Source organism: Molothrus aeneus, chromosome 9 (assembly GCF_037042795.1).
Source record: "Molothrus aeneus isolate 106 chromosome 9, BPBGC_Maene_1.0, whole genome shotgun sequence".
NCBI lineage: Eukaryota > Metazoa > Chordata > Aves > Passeriformes > Icteridae > Molothrus > Molothrus aeneus.
The window spans coordinates 20,420,698-20,440,603 of NC_089654.1; the positions used below are offsets into that span (position 1 = coordinate 20,420,698).

The 19,906-nt window shown below is 36.9% G+C and overlaps 1 long non-coding RNA gene across 2 annotated transcripts in view; it reads right to left on the minus strand.

Moving 5' to 3' along the window:
* Window positions 1–532: 532 nt before the first annotated feature.
* The window catches only part of LOC136560240 (uncharacterized), a 111,743-nt gene continuing 92,369 nt past the window's right edge, over window positions 533–19,906 (minus strand). For both annotated transcript variants that reach the window (XR_010784100.1, XR_010784099.1), the window contains exons 4-5: window positions 4,842–4,956; window positions 533–2,485 (exon numbers count right to left, since the gene is read on the minus strand). This is a non-coding gene — a long non-coding RNA (uncharacterized lncRNA). The remainder of the gene's footprint in view (window positions 2,486–4,841; window positions 4,957–19,906) is intronic.

Sequence of the window (19,906 nt, forward strand, 5' to 3'; positions counted from 1 at the left end):
TGGACAATACTGTAAAATTTGGACAAAAATAATAGAGCCTTGTATAGGAAAAAAAATTTAGAAGAGCTGATAGGCTTTTCAAGGGAAAATTTTAAAGAAATATATACCACTAACAAGTCAGCCAATGACTGGTTCTTCAACACAACATACAATTAGTTTTCAAAGCTGCTTTGTTTAAAACCCCAGTGTAAAAAAACTAGCTGGTTTTCAAAAGCAGAGTTAAATGGAATTCCACACATTATCTATAATAATTTTATGGCAAAATTATCCATATTTTCTGAAATCAGAGGAAAAAGTTCCCTGTTACTCTAGGTATGACTCAGCAAAATAGTTTGGAAGTTGATTTTAAAAGGCACAGATCCCCCTTGAAAGAAGTTCAGAATTATCCGTTACTTCATAAAGGTGATGAGTCTTGTTTTGCTCAACATCCCCTAGAGAGGAGCAAACATTGAAATAATAGTCACAATTTATTTATTTTATATATATATATATAAAGCCTAAAATACATGTTAACAGTTTAAATTACATAGAACACGACTATTACAGAATTACAAGTCTTTTTCTGATGCCAAAAAGAAATGAGATAACAACTAAGGTCCTTTAGGAAAAAATATTCCTCAGGAAAAAAAAAAACATTTAATGTTTTTTTCACTGGGTAACTAGTTTGGGTTTTTTTATTTAATTAGCCAAGCATTCAGAACGGGATCAGATTAGAATTATTTTTATGGCAAACATTAAAATTTGTTTTAATGTTTGTGTATGTGCATGTCTGTTTGGAACTCATGTAATACAGCCAAAAATGAGATTTCCTTTCTGTTATAATAGGACACTACCTTTGCCATTATTGTTCTTATTGCTTAAGCATGGCACTTAAGCCCACAGTTATATCTAAAATGCCATTAACTCTGTTAGGCATTACTACTGTTACTACTTAGCAAGGGCCTGACACTTCAAAGGGCTCAGTAGCTGAGCAAATCCTCCAAACACGGTTGGAATTAAATAACATGGCACTGATGAATATAATATGAATATAGCTCATGTTTCTTTCTTCATTTACAAGATGCAGTGAGTCAGAAAAGTAGCACTTTCTGACAGCCTGCTCTGCAGTGAATAGTGAGCACTGAGTCACCCACACCACCCCAGCACAGCATCCTTTCCACTTGATATTTGCCATTCTATAATTAGAACAAACGACATTCTTGGGACACACCAAAATGCTTTTAGTTAACTTTCTGCTTAAAGCCATTTACAGAGTCTTTACTGTTCCTGCCTCAAAAGATAAGGTACACAATCATGACCTGTGCTATCTCCACTTTAGAGACAGACCTATTATTATAAAAGTAAATGCCACCCACTTGCTAACACTGGAGACTAATTAACTCTGCAATGGCTGCTTACCAAAGAGGGTAAAAATCACACTTGACTGTACCAGCAGCTATCCTAGAAAATCAAGAGGATTAGATAATACTTTGTCTTTACTGATCCTCCCCATTCCTTTAATTTTTATTTCTTTTTATTTTTAATTTCAATGTGTTTTGCTTATAACTATAATTTAAATACTGGTTTTTGTAAAAGTATAGAAGTTCTCTCTATTCTGGTTCTCTCTGGTCACAAATCCATTTCCTGGAAAAATACTTTGAAATCCTTTTTATTTGTTCATTATCTGATTCATGTTTTGAAATGTTCTCTTTTAAAAGCAAGTCAGCTTGATTTCAACAGCTATACTGATAACTGAAAGGTATATAGATTCATTAACCACATGGTATTGAAAGGAAATCTTAAAATCTCAGGTATTTAGGACAAATTTATTAAAATAAAAGTCAGTAACTATAACTTAACTTGCACTTCACCATCTACATATCTGTTTAAACCAAACTTGCTCAGTTTGAGATAAAATTCCAAAAGGATATCAAATAAATATACAACTCATCCAAAGAAATAAAACTCAAAAAAGTAATGGCCAAGGCTCACAACACCAACAAACGCATACCTGGAGGGAAATACATTAGTTACACCAGCATCAATTAGAATTATGCAGGTCAATTAATTGGCATTGAGAATAACAGCATAAACAATTTGCAAAAAGTCTCTGAACTGGCTGCAAGTCAGTGATGTGCTTTGGAACTTCCTACTTTACTTACATGACTTTCTGTCCCCAGCAAACAATGAGCAAATTAGCTTGTCCTGATTCTCGAGAACAGCCAGCAGCAGGGAGGGCATGAATACAAATACTTTAGAACTTCAGTTCTATGAACACTTTTAATGAGAACTCTTTTCTTTTTCTATCTTACCATTTTTTTCATGTCTAATATTGAAACCTTTTGAAAAACAGAAATGGTTTTTATGCAGGACACAGCTGTTCAGAAATGGACCTCAGTCACTGCTGGCTTCAGTGATCAAGTGAAACACATCTCTGCTACCAACTGAGCTGATGGCTGGATGTAAAGAAGTCTTCTTTTTGTTGTTCTGGTGTTATGTCCCAGCTCTGTAATACATAAAGAAGCAAGAGAGTTTAAAGTGTACCACATTGCTGGTTTAGTAGGACTTGCATGGTAGAGCAGAATTGCTAAAATGTCCCTCTGTTGCTACTTTTACAAGCTCTTGCTGTAGGGACCAAGTGGAAACAGGGAAGGATGTAGAGGATAAGTGGAGGGGTCCAACAGGTGGTATGTGCCACCAGCACCACCCTAGAGCACCCATCTTGTCACACAGTTACAGGAGATACAAAAGAGCTTCAAAGAAATGGTGTCCCCACAGATTGCAGCAAAAAGCACAACACGGCTGCAGCGTAGGAAGGGGAATTTTAACTATGAGGTTCTTCTTGCCTTATCAAATGTGATAGTTGAAGTCATACAAGAGTCACCCAGACATGGCAAGCTCTCCAGAAGGCCCTGAGATACAAACAGGAATGACTTAGCAATTGTTGACCTGTTTTTTTGTTTTTTTTTTTAAAGCAGAACATATGGCCTGTGAAGGCTTCTTCTTCCTTTGGATCTAGTCCAGCAGTCAGGCAGATGAGTTCAACCTTGCAATTAGGGCATCATTGCCAGAGAACAAGTGCTAAAGCTCCCCCTTTGCTGCTGCTACTGCCAGTCTCTTGGTCTGTCACACATGACCTGGCTGGGGAGCACAGGCTGTCCCTGTCCCACCCCTACAAGCTCCTCCAAGAACTCTGAGCCCCCTCTGAGCATCCAGAGAGTCAAAGCTCCCTACTCAGAAATCCACACTCGTTTGCATTCCTCACACTTGGTATTAATAATAAGCCACCCCAAGGGAATCAACCCAGCCTAAAATTCTTAAATACAAAAATCAAGTGGGATCATATATTTATTTCCACTGTGGTAAATTTTGTGGCTAACTGATACATTATTTCATATGGATTACGAGTTCAGGTTTGCTGTCCTTTCATGGATTATACAAATCAGCATAGACACACATACAAGTGACAACAGTAACCATAGCAGCAATAAAACTGCATCTGAAACAGTAAAGAATTGCTATTGTATAAGATATTAAAAAGTAAAGGGATCCCTTACTACAGTAATAAACTGTAATTTTATTCATCACCTATTGAAAATTATTTTTTACTGCTCAGAAATATTCCATCATTACAAGATTGTGATTCCAATCATGGAAGAATCTTTTCAAATTACAAAATTCTTCATTCAGGCCAGAATTTTATTTTCTTACATCCTGGAAAATATACTATAAATTTTCTTTACTCTTGAAATCAGTTGTCAATTAGTCCTGCTCAGTTAGTTTTCAGTTGGATGAGAAAAAAAATGCCTATTTTCTGGCAGGATAGAATTGAAAAACTGCAAGAATAAAAGTGTCTATTTACCTAACAATTCTAATAACTAGATTAGTTCTGTCAACTTTGACTTGAGCTAAGTGACAGATACTGTTTCATCTATACATGATTATCCAAGGGCACACTGGGGACACTAATTGATAAACAGGGAACAAATGTTAGTGGCTAACTCATATAACCAGACCCAGCAAGGAAAATTAGTTTCTTTAATGTTTCACTGAAGTTTATAAGAAATCAATAGCAAATACTTTACTTATGTAGGAACTCAATGTTGTAGACAATAGGGTTGGCTTGGGCTATAAATAAAATTAATACTTCAATATCTTTGGGTAAGTAATTTCATTACATATTTATACAGCATTAAATATAACAAAAAGTCCATCTAGATAAGATCTGCGGGTACTACAAAATATATGAATATATGAAAAACAAGAAATTAGAAACAAGCTACTACTCTCTAAGTACTTAATTTAAAATAATTTGTTTACTTGGTATAAACTGTGGGTTTCAGTTTTTTTTTTTCATGGCATATCTTTAATATCTATTTACATAATTCTTATTTATAATTAAGAATCTTATTTTCTTTCAAGTTTCTCCCCTACAAATTGTGTTCCTATTTTTTCTTCATGGAACACATGTAAGTTCTATTAATAAGAGTTTAGCCTGTACATGAAGGGAAGGCAAAACCCTTTTATTTTGAACACTTAATTAAAGTTCTTTAAAGAGTTTCATATGTGTTATAATGTGCAAATTATTTTCATGCCTAACAACTCAAAAACTTGGAGGGAAATGATAGAAATTGTCATTCTGACCCTTAAGACTGTGCATACAGGTTCACAAACAGTCCAGATTCATGTAGCTACAAAATCAGGGCACAGAGATTGATGTAATTAATTTCTTGAGAGCTTTCCACATTTCATCAGTTCACCACTCATAACAGGTTCTCCAAACCACCAGTTATGCCTTATTTGGCTGTAATAGACAAGCTGTATTTGGGGCTCTGTGTTTTCAGCCTACATCAATGACTTACCAAACACATATTTCATGATGAACACCTTAATTTCTTCCTGGTAGAATGCTGGCAAGTGACACATAGCAGAGCTCTTAGCAACAGTGTGTGCATGCACACTGAGTGTTGTAGCAACCTACGACAAAAATAAAATTATAGTGGAAATAACTGTGTAGGACTGAATGACACCCAGAGAGTAATTGAGAAGGGACATCTTGGTGATTCAGTGAGAGCTGAGCTGTGCTTTGTACATTGTTCTTGTGAGGCAAGAGTGGCTGCCATTCATCATTCTGAAATCAGGCTGGAAACCATTTATCTGACTACATCCTACCCTCTGCTACTGCCTCATTGTGGGGCTGGAAGGAGGCTCTGGAATGTTTGATGGTTTCTGGAGTTCTGGATTTTCTCCTTGCTGCTTTCATGCAAGGGACATTAAAGGATCTTCCCAAGCATCCTCTTGGATATACATCTGCCATGTGATCTATGCTCAGGAGTTCCCACACCTAGCTAGAGGAGTTGTAGAGCATCTATGGGCAGACAGGCTGTGTAGTCCTCTCTGTAGAAGAGAGCCTTGGATGGCCTTTAGCAGTTCATTAAAAATTACAACTCATTCCACATAATTCACAGGCAACATGGCTATTGTGAGATTTAGTGTCCAAAACTCTCCAGGCAGACCACTGCTAGCCTAGGAACTGAGGTAAAGCTGACCTGATAACAAAATATTTGATACCTGCATTCAGTCCCAGTGAGGCATTTTGAGAACTGCAGGGTGTGCGAGGAAAATCAAAGTGAGGATTCACTCAATCTGCAGACATGCATCATAGGCAGACATGATAAAGCCTCTCAGGGATGAAACAGATTCATTCTGCATAACTCCTGGAAGACTTAAGGAGTGGCTGATGGAGGCCTGAGAGAAGGCAAGAAAAGATGGCCATGTCCTAACATCATTGAAGAATAATGGGAGACTGCAGAAAACAACACAAGAATTAGGACTGCCCTATGGCTATGCACCACATCTGATCAAATTTTCTTCAGCTGTAGCTTTCCTCATTGTTGGTGTCACTTAGCAGATTTGGAAGCTATGGATTATAAAATCACACAGTAGTTGACTCCATTTCCACTTAGAAATGCCATGAAAAGCTGTAATTTACTCTAACCTTGGGGGCTCCCTGTCCCCCTCCCTTACAAAGCAAAGGGTAAGCAGTCAAAAGGATCTCAGTCAGTAGGCTCAGCACATGAACATCCCACAGCACTATCTAATCAAATATTTGAGCATCATGCTCTTAAAATTTGCTCAGACTGTGAAGGACATTTGATATGTTTGTTAAATTGTTTGTACCTACTGCTGGCAATTTTTAGCTGTGGATTTACTCTAAAAACTTGACACTGAAGTGAAGTCACAGGAAATCTGGATGTTGACATTGGCAATAACAATACTCGTTCTAAAGTGGGAATAATAAGGATTATATATATCATTATTATTTGACCAAGTGTTGCTCACCTGAATTCCTATGTGTCTGTTCCAACAGGAAACCTTTTTCCCCCCTTGTAATATACCACCTAAGTTCCTCAGTTGAGACTCCAATTATTTATTTTCAGCTCTTTTTGAATCAGTAGTTAATCTAAAAGCAAATATGTCCTTTAATTTTGTTTCTGTGTGAGAGCTGGGAAGCTAAATGTTGACCAAATTTATAACTGCCAAAACTAACAACATTCTAAAACATTGACATAAGGGAAAGGAATAGGAAACCATTAGGACATATCCCTTAACCACAGTGCAAAGGACAGAGGAGAAAGATAAAGTGTTTGAATTGGAGAAAACGGGTTCAAGCTCATGTCCTCACAAGTGTACTGGCCCTATCTCTTCATGCAGGAAGGGTACATAAAAGGGATACATGAAGATTACAGCATCTGTGATAAAAGAATTTGCTAAAAAGATGCCCAAGATTGTCAGAATTACTACTGTATTTTTTTCACTAAACTCTTAATGATTCATATACAGTTGTCTCTGTAACTACTGCATTCACAAATTCATTTGCAAAATAAGGCCTTATTCTCTACAAATTAAATGCAGTCCAGTGGTATTTTTGATAAAAATTCCAGGCAGCCTGAAGGCTGCTGCACAGCCTATGCAGCCCTCACCCTGCAACATAATCTCAGTCTCTCTATAGCACTAGAGCCATCTTATCCTCTGGAAGCCAAGGGGAAAGCAAAGCTCTCCTCTTTCCCCACCATGCATACCATTTCCTCTAACAAGGACAGTGTCTCCTTTTGAAGTTTGATTTACAGGTGCTATAGAGCCATTGTGCTGACTGCATGTCAGTCTCCAAGGAAACAGGTAGCAGATATATTCTAGAAGCATCCCAAGAAGAAAAGAAGTGTTATCAAAAGTATTCTCAGTATAACCTCTGCTATGAGTAGAAGCAGAGTTCAAGGTCTTCTCTTGAATGGTTGAAGGATGCTGTGTTCAAATAAAAGGCTCCTAAGGAAATAATAGCAGGTCAAGCTGTGGATCTGGCAGTTGTGCAGTCTCCATTTCTGAAAGAGTTGGAGATTGAAAAATAATCTATTTAAAGTTTTAGAAAATCTTGATATATGCTATAAATCAGCCAAATTTTAGGTTGGCATCTCCTCTTCCTACTTAGCAATTTGTGTAATACATTGTCTTTTGCTGCAATTACACTTCTCAGCCCAATCCATACCCTCTTGCCCATCTGTATTTAAAAGTTGATGCTTAACCTCTGCCTAGATTTTTTCTCACTCATTTAGAAGACTGAAGCACAAGATATTGCATCTCAGCTGTCTCTGCAGCCCTCTGCTCCCAGCAGCCAAGCAGAGAGGTGCCCTATAGCCAGGACAGACAGTGTAGCAGCAAGACTCTGTTGTTGGAAAAGACACCACATCAAAGTGTGCACTTCCATGATCATTAAAAATTGTCCATAGCATTTTTTAAGTATATACAGTAGAAGCAATGTCATACCTGAATTTGAAATGCAGAAATAAATTCCACTCTAAATTCCCATCTGAATAAGGTGTGCTTACTTTTTTTTTTGTCTCAAACAAGTAAGGATTATTTTTACTTTGTGAGAGTTTTATCTAAGAAGAGCTGAACTAATCCAAATCTGAAGTTACTAAAGAATTTTGGGAACACATTAAATTATTGGTATTAATTAGCATGACATTTTAATTATTGTTGCTGTTGTACAGAAGAAACAAAGCTTCTCAACACTGAAGGTCATTTTCTCTATTTGAGGCACAGTTCAGTACAAGCAAACAAGAGACTACAGCAAACAAAGCAAGTAAAAAGAGAAAACAATTCCATGAATGATGGATAGTTTTGTTCCCAGCTTGGATCCAAGTGGACCATGCTAATTCCAATAATTTCCACAAAATAATTTAATTTCATTTTATTCAGAAGTTGCCATTTCCTAACCCTCTCTGCCCAAGTATGAATCTGAATAGACACAAACTTGCAAGAAAATACCTGAAGACTGAAGAAGGAAGATTTAGGCATTAGCAAAGTTCAAATATGATAGTAAATTAATGGCACTAACTAGGAGATGAAAAGAGTTAAAGAAATTTGTCAGAGAAAAAACAGTTAAAGTAATCAAATATAAGCATTGCTGGCAATTCTTTTAGCATTTTTCTACTACGAAATCAGGGGAAAAAAAAAAACAAAAAAAAGCATGTCATGGACTTAAGGTCTCATTTGCCCCTGTTGTACTGCTTATCTTCACCTTTCATAATTATGAATCCTTAGGATACATATAAGCAATAACTTCAGTCACTCTCATCAAGAAATGAAACTGTTGCAATATCACGTGGCCAATCTGTAATTTTCTGCAGTTATTCTATCAGACCCAGAAGTGAAACAACTCTAAGTTGGCACCATGGAACCAGACTTATCACTTTCTGTATACAGAAAAAGATCCTTTTTCCAAATAACAACCATGCATGCATTTTAACCTGGCTTACATTTTCTTCTCAGAATTGGCAGTAGGACAAAAAAGTATTGACAAGACAGTCCTGCCAATACTTGTTCCCAAATCACCTACCTTGCAGGACATCATCTGCAGTTACCATTGCATTATTCTCCCATTATGAAATATGATTTAACACAACATTGTGCAACACGAGAACGTTTTCAAATCCCTCTGCTACCCCTTTTGAATTTCTTATTGAATTTGTCCTGCATTTGCCATATCAATAGACCTTTGTTATTTGATGTTAAAGCATTTTAGGTAAACACAGATATATTTTTCTATTGATTTCTACATCCCACGTGAAAACCAAATTAAATTTAAAAGATTCTACCAAATGTTAGCACTTCATGTGATATTTTATGCTCAAAAACGTGCATCCAAAGTAGACAACAAAGACACACTGCCAGAGATAAAATAGAAAAAAAAATTTTTAAAAGCTTTTTCATCATGATTAGCATCAGTTTTTCTCTTTTCCTTGGAAAACCTTTTGCAAGCAAAGAGACAGGTGATGAGAGTTTGATATTCATATACATAACAGCATCAATGTATAGCATTTTACTTGATAGAAAGAACAAGTCTGTCTCAGCACCAGAGCAAACAGAAAGGGAGTCAGACATGCTTGTTTAGAATCATGCCCAAGTGGGGAAAGCACAGAAGATCAGATATTCACAGGGCCTAATCTAGTACAATACAAAATACATTCTGAGAAATTGCCTATTCCTCCTCTATCTGAAAGGTGATCAAGCCTCCAAATATCAAAGGAATAAAAGAGCAATGTGCAAATTTACCAAACTCTAATTCTAAGATCTACAGTGAGGGAGACAAACAGGGAGCAGAAAGTAATTTTCATCATCTGGCAAGGATGCAGATTTATGTCAATATGAAAACATTCTCCTAACAGTTTCAAAAAATTAAGTATTAGTAGTAGTTTTCTCATTACAAGTCACTCAAAGTGAACGATCCAAGTCATCTAAAGAACAGAGCAACAATTAATTTTCAAAGAAACCACAAAAAGGTTATATGAAATTATCCTCATTAAGATCCATTAACATTTTAAAATACTTGATGGCTTTATGCAGAGAAGCACAAGAGATATGCTTTTCAAACTGTAGTGATGAAAACATAATGAGCAGATTTTTGTCTCCTGCTACCGTGTGTGATACAATACCGAGGGATAATGAGCGCTCCTTCAGGCATCTGACCACCTGTAACAGAAAATTCTTTTCTATTCAAGTCTGAAAGATCTGAGAAAAACCCTACTCATTCTCTAGATGAGTTAGCTTCTACTTAAGATGTTTAGTTAACAACCCCAGTCCTTCTCCATGCCCTTATCAATTAAAGGAGAATAAATTTCTGTTGCAGTTCTGTTGTTAGTTCAAATAAGAAAGCCTTAATTCTTGACCATGTATTGACACAGCACTGATGCTGAAACTCAAGTGCAACTCAACTCTCATTGGATAACCTAATCAAATGCTTAGAATGCTTTTAAAGCTGTTGTATTGACCAGTGTATCTTGATTAATCATAAAATTTTAATTTTTTATTGTGGAATTCAAATGAAAGAATTATCTTTACAATTATAACAGTAATTATGCACAGCAGTCATAAAGTCAGGAGTATAAGATTATGGATAATTTGAGAATAATGTGAAACTATTCCAGGAGTTATACTAGGCTTATTTTCTCTGTTTTAGATCAGGCTATTTACAGAACTAATCCTAATAATGGAAAGATGCATGTTACTGAAATAAATGAATTAATTACTTCTCTAGTCACTTTAATAGGAGGCAATGCTCTTTTTATTTTAATTGTACAACATACCAAACAATATGTCTAATACTTAAACAAAAGGGAAATAAAAATAAATCCAAGAAAAACTGGTGTGGTTGGTATGAGCATCTGCTGACTTTTATAAAGGCGCTTAGTTTTACTGACACTTCCCACTGCAGTTCCTAAAAATCTGACACACTAATTATTTAAGCTGAGACTATCACCATTTTGAATGTATTTATTTCCCTTTATTTACACAGATTACACATACTGACCAAAACAATATGCTAAGTGATAAAACTGGCTTCCAGAAAATAGATGTTAAGTTGCTGAATGTCTTTCATTTAGTACCAAGATTTTCAAAGGTTGGAAAAATGATCACAGGATTGAATTAATTTTGAAATCAGCTGTTTATACTCAAATCAACCACTATTAAAATCCTACCATTGCCTGCTACAAATATCTACAAATATTAATAGTAAACAGAGTACCTGCTCACTAGCTTTGAGAAAGGCAGAGCAGGTGCACAGTCACTCCAACTGGACAATGTGACTTCTGCCACACCAAGTGTGACATTCAATTAAGTAGGATCAGAAGCACTCTCCCATTGGGAAACACACTTTCAGAAAACAGGATTCTCTTCTCCCTCTTCTCTCCCTCATCAAGACCATGTATGAAAATGTCTTCCTATTTCCTGACAAAATCATTCAATCTGAATAGAAAAACTTCTAAAACCAAAAAAGCATGTAATACAAATGAAGGCTAAACCAAATTTGCTGTTCCATTTCCTTTTGTTTCTAAGCATTAACCTTCCCTCTTTCCAGTTCAGCCTAAAGCATCACCCTCATCCCCATTTCCTGAGAGGAAAATGGAGAGCCACCTTCACTATTCCAATTCTGTTGAAGAAATCTGGCTTTTCATTTTCTTCCCCCATGAACAAATGTATCAGTCAGTGATCAGCCAGGTTAGCAGATAGCAGACTGTAGTCAGAGGTACAATCCTCCAGGGGGCTCAGAAAATACCCTTGTGCTGTAACCTCTCGCCCATGCCAGCAGGTACAGCCAATTTGATTTCCACAGATGAGCAAAGAAAAGAAAGACTGATATCATCAGCACAAAATGGCAACAGAAACAGGACAGTAATTGCCTTGTTTGCAATGGGAACCAATGTACTGACTGTTTAAGAAGCTCAGCTCACAAGTATGTGAGAAGTAGATTTCCCATTTCTTTCCATCTTTACCTCTTCACTGTCTGAATTTCTTGAAATGTAATTTTTACATATGTAGAGATTTTTGCATCTGTTGGGATTTTTTAAGTAAAAATTTGAAAACATTTCATTCATTGGCTGAAATCTGCTACTTCTTGACAGAAAATATCATATGACAAAAGCCAACTCCTATTTGAAAAGACATAGGAGTCAAATTTACAGTTTTACTATGTCTATGATGTAAGATTAGCACACAATGTTAAAACCTTTCAGATTAACTGAGCTTTAGAAGCTTTAGATCTCCTCGCAAACTTTTAAAGAAATTTAAAAGGATAAACTTAAGCATGTATAATGCTTTAGATTTCAAGTTCTTTCTTCAAAATCGCCATTTATAAGTGATTTAAGTAGACAATGTCCTGACTTTTAATTGTATCTTATTTCAGTATTTTTATAGTTATTTTCACTTTATATTTACTGTATATTTATCTTCATTTTTAATGCTGAAATGCATTTTACTACTCCCATTACCTACAAGAAAGAAAACCAGAAAAATAGAAACTGTCCTATAAGAACTTCAGGAATCTCTCAGTTTACAAACACTCACATCTTCAATTTTACACTTCATTAATGTACCAGGTGGTGTTAATGGGCCCCTCTGATGTGTGCACAGATCTTGCACGGTTGCCTTTATTCCCTGACCTACACATTTGCAACTGTGGCTCAAGAAACATCGAACACAAATGAAGTACAACAAAGATTTAGTTCCCAGCTCCCAGTTCACACTCACAGAAAAAGGAGTCAGCTCTAATCCTATCCAAGGAATTAGAGCTCTCCAACAATTTTTTGTTCAGGAAAGGGAGACTTTTGCTGGAATGAAATAAAATGCAGAAGTGGTTGGGAGAGCTGTGTGACACCTGAGGTTACCTGGGAAGTTGAATAACTGCAGTGGCTGATGGCCAGGGTACTCGTTGGGAGTTCTAGGGAGGACACAAGTCACAGAGCACAGGTCTCCCGCATGCAAGGTAAGTGCCTCGGCTGCTCTCCTAGGCGTGGCTATGCCGCTTGCCTCTCTGCTGGTTTTATTATGCTGCCGGATGTTTAAGAGTTAAACAATGAAATAAATCTTCATACAAGTGATGCACTTCATTAGTTGCAAAAGCTTCAATAATCTACCCAGAAAAAAATAGATACAGCTAGGAATGTACTGAATTGTTGATGACATGATTTTATCCTTTTTACAAGTATCAAAACCCAAATACTGTCTTTTGTTTATTTGCAAGGTATTTAAATTTGGGTTGCATTTTCTCTCTGTTATTAAATCTAACCAGATAATTAGATATAACTTTTTTGCAAATAAAGAAACTGAGGGAAAAGGCTTACCTATCCAGGATAAATAATCAGAGCTGCAAAAGAGTTATTAACACAGCATACCAATATGTCAATCCTACAGACTTTCATCTCTCAAAGAATATCCTTGTATAAGAAATGTATTTGAGACACGATATAATGATTTCCTTTCTACCAACAAACACCACATACTCTTTCTGCATCAGGCATGGAGCACACCTGCCATTTTCTTCAGATTAGCACATCATCATCCAAATTGCATCAATCCATCTCTTACTAAAATGTATGGTTATGTTATCAATATCACACATAAGAATCTATGCCCACAAATTCCTGCAGTTCAAAATTATTCAATACCCATAAGAATATTAAGATATTAAGAATTATTTCAATGTGGCAGTCTTATCTACCTAATACTTCCCAGACCTCTCAGAAACAGGAACTAAGATCCATTCCACAGAGTAGCCAAATAAATGAAAAAAACTACGTATTTTTTCAACGTAAAACTGTAATTGCCATTTTCACATCCAAGATAGGTAATAATAAACAGTAAAAATGTTTGTAATAGCTGGAACAAAAACACCTTTTTAAGAGTACAAGTTCTTGCTGTAGACTGGTCTCATGAAACACTTAAAACTTGTATTTGGCAACAACCACCAAAGCAAAATTTAAAAAACCCTAAAATTTTACACATGAAAAAAGCCTCAGTTTCTTTACACCTATATGCATCAGAATAGGCATAAATATATTTTAATGTTTCAATATATCCTTCCATTGTAATAAAACACCAAACATTTGTCGCAGCCACTACATACGGACCACATCTTTTAATAGTTGTGTGCAATACTTATGCCCAGAAGGTAGAAAAAAGAAGGCAAAAACCCCCACTTCACATTTACAATATGCATTCAAACATGTCTAGCTCTACTCAGAGAAATCTCCTCATAATGGAATTGATACACAGATGGAGAACTTCAGTGTGAATAAATGGAGGAATGCACTGGGGGAATGTGACATTTTCCAATTGCATATAAATTGCTAGATAGGAAAGAAGATTTTTTTTTTCCCCCTGTAAGGAAGACATAATTATATGAGATCATTGGTAAATATTCTGGGTCTGACCTCTTTCTAGCAAAAGGTACTAGAATTAAGCCCAGGCTTATAAGAGGTGACTAAACAGTACTGTCCAAGGTAGACTTTTCTTTTTCAGTTTTTTTCTCATTGTTTTATCTGGTTGTGTCTGACAGCTTGGTGCAGATCCTGGCTGCACAAGTATTCAACACCATTTTGGATGCTCTAAGATTAGATGTGCTGCCTCCTGCTCCTTCCCAAGGGGCAGAGGATTGTCTGTGTCCTGGGATGTATTTGCCACCCTCTGCAGGTGACCTGATGCCCAAGCCATCCAACAAGGTGCTTGCCTGGAGGAGTGAGGAAGTGACTCATACTCTGGAGGGGTGACTTGTGGAAACCAACCCCTGCCTTCAGGAGTGACCCCTTGTAGGCAGCTGCCAAAAGCTCAGGGCAGCCTGACCTCTACCTCCAGGTGTCCTGGGAAGTGCAACTCAGTGGAAAGGCTGACATTTCTCTCACTCTGTTTCTCCACAGCTTGTTTTGCAATTTTTAAAGAATTAGTTATTAATAATTTGTAATATATGTTTTGTATTAAAAAAAAAAAAAGTTTAAGAAAGTTTAAGTCTTCTTAATTTAAAATTACTGGAAATAACAGCCTAGGAAATTTGCTTCAATTGAATAACCAAGGATGTCTGAGATAGTATCCAAGAAGTGACTTTCTGCAGTCTATAATCCTCATTTGGATAACATCTCCCCATTTCAAATGTTTATTTGGTGTTTTGAAATGAGAATGTTATAAATTTTAGTAAAATATGAGTTGGTGAAGAAATACAGGGCTACTTTTCCTTCCTCAGCATGTCTCAGTCATCAACTGCTGAGGTTTTGGCTTTTAAACTTTAGAATATAAAGCATCAGTATGGTAAGGCTTCTGGTTCCCTGCTGAAGCGTACTCCCTGCTTTCCAGAAAATCATTAGATGCCATTGTAGCTCACTCTATTATTGTAGGATTTTGCTGTCAACTGGGTAGGAAAAAAGGAAGTGAAAAAGCTCAGAGCCACCTCTTGTTTCTCTAATTTTCATCACTTGATCCCTGGTACCAAATGCTTCTGACTGAATGAATCTGAGATCTACAGAGCCAGTAAATTCCAAATGTATGCCCCATTTTTAATAGTTTAATGAAATGCATAACTTCTGCACTGTTGCAATAAACACTTAATGCACAGCTACTTTCTAAGGCTCCTGTTGTTAGGGATGATTACAACAGAAGGATTAAAGGAGATGACATTTGAAATGCTCTAGTAGTCCCTCACCTAGTCCACACCTTACACTAAAGGACAGATGCAGCTACAAACCAGGTGTAAGAGTCATAGTTTTGTGACTTTCTGTCTACACACTGGCTATCTGCTCTGCTGGCCTTTTTGTCACACACTCCAAAATCAAATTAAGGCACTGCTTTGACCACAAGCCCCAGCAGGTTTGTGGCACATTATCTGAGTCCTCTAATGCTGATTCATGGTCAGTGTGCTTCATTTGCTGCCTGGATGTATCCTCAGACAGACGGTAAGGGAGGAGTGAGATCTACTTTATGCTAGGCTGCATTTTGCTGTGAGAGAAATCCCAGTGAAATGGGAGCAATAAGAGATTATGAATGCCAGGTTTGATGGATGGACCCTTGAGAAGAAGAAAAGGCATCAACACCTGTGCCATGGAGAAGATATCCATAGCACTCTAATCCAAATGTCCACATACAGGTCCTTTATAAAGCTTTGGAGGAGTTAGTATTTAATTAACGAGTCGTTAAAAGGTTTTGCTAGCTGTTTTAGAAGTGTAATGAGCTGAAACAAAATCATCCAATAAGCAATAAAAACAAACCTTAAGTATATAGAGAGAAATATTTAAAGACAAAGGTTAAAACCAACAGTTCAGTCACTACTTATAATATAACTAGAATTGAAATGAAGTTAAAATTGTACACAAAAAAAATGTCTGACATGTGGATTTAGTAGCACTGAGAATTATGGTTTGGGCATGTAAGGAAGGCAGAGAAGAGAAAAGGGATGAAAGGTAACCATGAACATCAAAGACTATGACCTGTGATTAAAAGAAGCTTTAAAGCTAACAGACAAATGTGACTTGTTAGGGTAATAACAGATCAAATTTTTCTTACACCTGCACATTTATAAAGACTTCCTACAGCACAGCAATGTCATCTTAAAACCTCATGTTTCATGTCCCAAGCAATCTTCTTTAAAGCCCTAAGAAGAGCTTTAATGAAGAGCAGTCTTTCAAAAGAAAGAATAAAATACATATTTTACAGCTTCCATAAAGTCATTGTGCTATAGTTTTTCTTGATGCAAATTGGAAAGTTTAGGTATCCACCTGAAATGCACCAAAAGTCAATGAAAGCTGCTTATTCAGACAGAAAGCCAAAGAGCACATCAACATTAGACACGCTTAAAAAATAATAAATTTATATGTATATTAAATTATTAATGGCCCACATCGTAGTGAATACAATCACTTTCCTGTTTCTTTACCATCTCCTCTCTCCTGTTGCACTGTGTTTTTCCACATTACTCTGTTCCATGAAGCTGGAATCATCTGCATTACACATATGCATGCAATGCCTTCCTTCTGTTTTTCAATAATGCTCCTTTCAGTGGAGCCTTGAGCGTGCTGGTTTTGGCTGCAATAGAGTCAGTTTGCCTCACAGTAGTGGCTATGGGACTACTTTAGATTTGTGCTGAACACAGTGGTGATGATCTAAGAGATGTTTTTGTTATTGCTGAGCAGACCTTGTGAGGCTGCAAGGCCTTTTCTGCCTCTTGCAGCCCCAGCAGTGAGGAGGCTGGGGAATGCAAGGGGCTGGGAGGGGGCACAACCAGGACAGCTGGCCCCAGGGATGTGCCACACTACATGGAGCCAGGCTCAGCACAGAAAGGCTTTTACCTTCCCAAGCAGCCCTTACCCTGATGGAGCCCTGCTTTCCTGGGCATGCCTGAACACCTGCTAGCTCCTAGTTTTGCTTTACCTGTTACGCTGTCTTTATCTCAACCCATGAGTTTTCTCACTTCTACTATTTCTACAAGACTACAGTGACTCCTTCTTATCATGAGAAGTTACTCTGTTATTTTGTTTTTAATAAATGTCTTTAAATATTTATTCAAAGTGGCTTAAAAAAATCTGCAACAAACATTTTAATCAAAGACTGTGAGTTAACATTGTTTTCTATATCACATTTTTGAATGTGCAATTTTTGAATATGCAAATTTATAATTCATTTTGTAGCAGTGCTAGTGATGTAATTAATGAATTACATCTCTCTGGAGAAAAAGCAATACACAAAGCATAAAACCTAAGTAAAGGCCTTAAGCAGATAATTGAAGGGTCTTTATTTTTCTGTGTACGTGAAATTTACCTGATGCTAAATACAGACTCTAAGTCTGTTTGAAATGGAGCCTAAAGAATCAGCAGAGCCTGTCACCACCAGATGTGCTGCTTTAGAGACCAACAGAGCCCCTAGAAGCCCATGGAGTTCCCTCCTTACATGATCTGTGTCCAGTATTTTGCCACATTATTCTCTGAGCACACATGGAACCGAGCACAAGATTATTGCCTTGCTGTGCCTGTGGCTTCATTCTCCTTCAGCTCATCAGCCTGCAGAGTTCCAGAGCTTCAGATAAGACATTTTGAAGGTTTCCCCTCCTTTATACAAGAGCAGATACCTGCTACAGAGTTCCCTCATTTCCATTTCATGCTACACCAAATTGGCTGCCACAAACAGTACATAGTACGGTGTGGGGACAACGTTACTCTTTCAATCTTATGGTGACAGCGACTTGTAAGAAAAAAACACAAGAAACATTATAGATAAGACAGCTCTGTTGATGGTCCTTAAGGCACTTCAGGACAAAACATTAAAAATAAAGTTCTAAAGATCAAAAATTATAAGAGATTATGAAGTTGCTTCACCAAGGGAGGTGAAAGTTTGGAAGTTTTTCTTCTTTCTTTGTGTGAAGTCAGTACATGGAAATTCCATGTCTGCAGATTAATTTTTTAAGAATTTCCTTTTAATCTCATAGTACTATCTTTAACAAGTAGTCTTACTAGAGCTTTGCTGCTTTTTCCTTCTGCTTACAGCATTAATTTTTTTTACAGAAGTAATTTTTAACTTTCCTTCAGAAAATATTTTCTCCCTGTCAATTGCATTTTCATCCAATGAAAGTGCTAAAAATCAAGTTTAGATTTGAGGCTGCTGACAACTGGGAAAAAAATTCTATTTTAGGACACCTGCCAATGTAGGAGAAGATAATAAAACTTGAATTGTCCATTCTTATTCTCTCCAAATTCCATAGGTTAGGCTGAGGCACAGAATGAATTACAATAGAACAATTAAACCCTTCTATTTAAGTCCCCAAAGAAGAGACACTAGACCTATTGCCATAATATTTGCAGATGAATAGTATAATAATTCCTACCAAAAACCTCCCATCTCTTGGTATCTCAGGGAATATCTCTTTGCCAGCTCACTAGACCTAGACTTTTAATGCCATTTCACTACTGGCTGATGTTCAGTCATTTAGCACAGGAAGATGAACAAACCTATTGCAAACCTGCCACGTGTGCTGTGTCTCTTCAGCTGTACAGTTTCATCCATCAGCTCAAATTTAAAATCTGCAGACTGCTTTCAGTACAATAATCAAGAAACTGAAGGCAAAATATAAAAAGCATCATCTCATGCCACTACTGTTTCACAATATCCAGAAAGGCTAAAACTCTACTTAAGAGAGATCTGTCAATTTTCAAAATACATTGTTTAGAGAAGGTGCAGGAACAGCAGCAGAACTGGCTGTAGCACCACAAAGCAGAACTGCCAGCCCTGCTTAGCTGCACTTCAGAGCATCCTCAGGAACCAAGACAAAGAGCTCTCCAGCTATCTCAGGATGCCCTCCACACCTACCACATTTAAAAACACAGTAAGTTTTCTATATCACTAAACCTTAGAATTCTACCAAGTTGGATAAACATTATGCAAACACTGTAGATTTACAGCATATGTTCATAGAAGGTTAAGCCCTATTGAGAAGTACATATTTAGCTGTGTATACACAATTACAGAATAGGTACTCTAAGCACTAAATTACATTGCATACTAAGTAGGGAGACTAGTTCTTCCTGTAAACAGTTTTTATTCTGTGCTAGAGAAAAACATAAAAGGAAAATAAATGTTTAACAGACAGTTCTACTGAAATCATTCAGTGACAAAAAAACAAAATACAAAAAAAAAAAATATGGCAATGCTTCAGGTGTACTGAAATTAGTTCTAACAGGAGGCAATTCTCAAAAAAAATTTCTCAGGGTATTTTTGGTATCTTTGTTACCCTGTAGCTGTAAAAACTGCAGCAATTGTACATGTTGGTTACACATATCCTGTCAGCCTTTCAAGTGTAGCCCTATCCTCACAGACACACTTCCTAAAGCTCAGGCTGCCCTCTTGCTTTTCCCTGCTATATCAGAGGGGAGCAGGGCAGAGGCCTCGTTTGAAAGATTCCCTGGGGTTTTTGAGCACAAGGATGTGCCCCTACCTACCCTCTTGCAGCTGCAGGACGGAAGGCTTGAATTTCTGCTCACTTTTGCCCACTGCAGGAGAGAGAACAAATCTTATTGGCCATTAGAAATCTTCATCTATCCCCTCCTGCAAATGAAAGTGG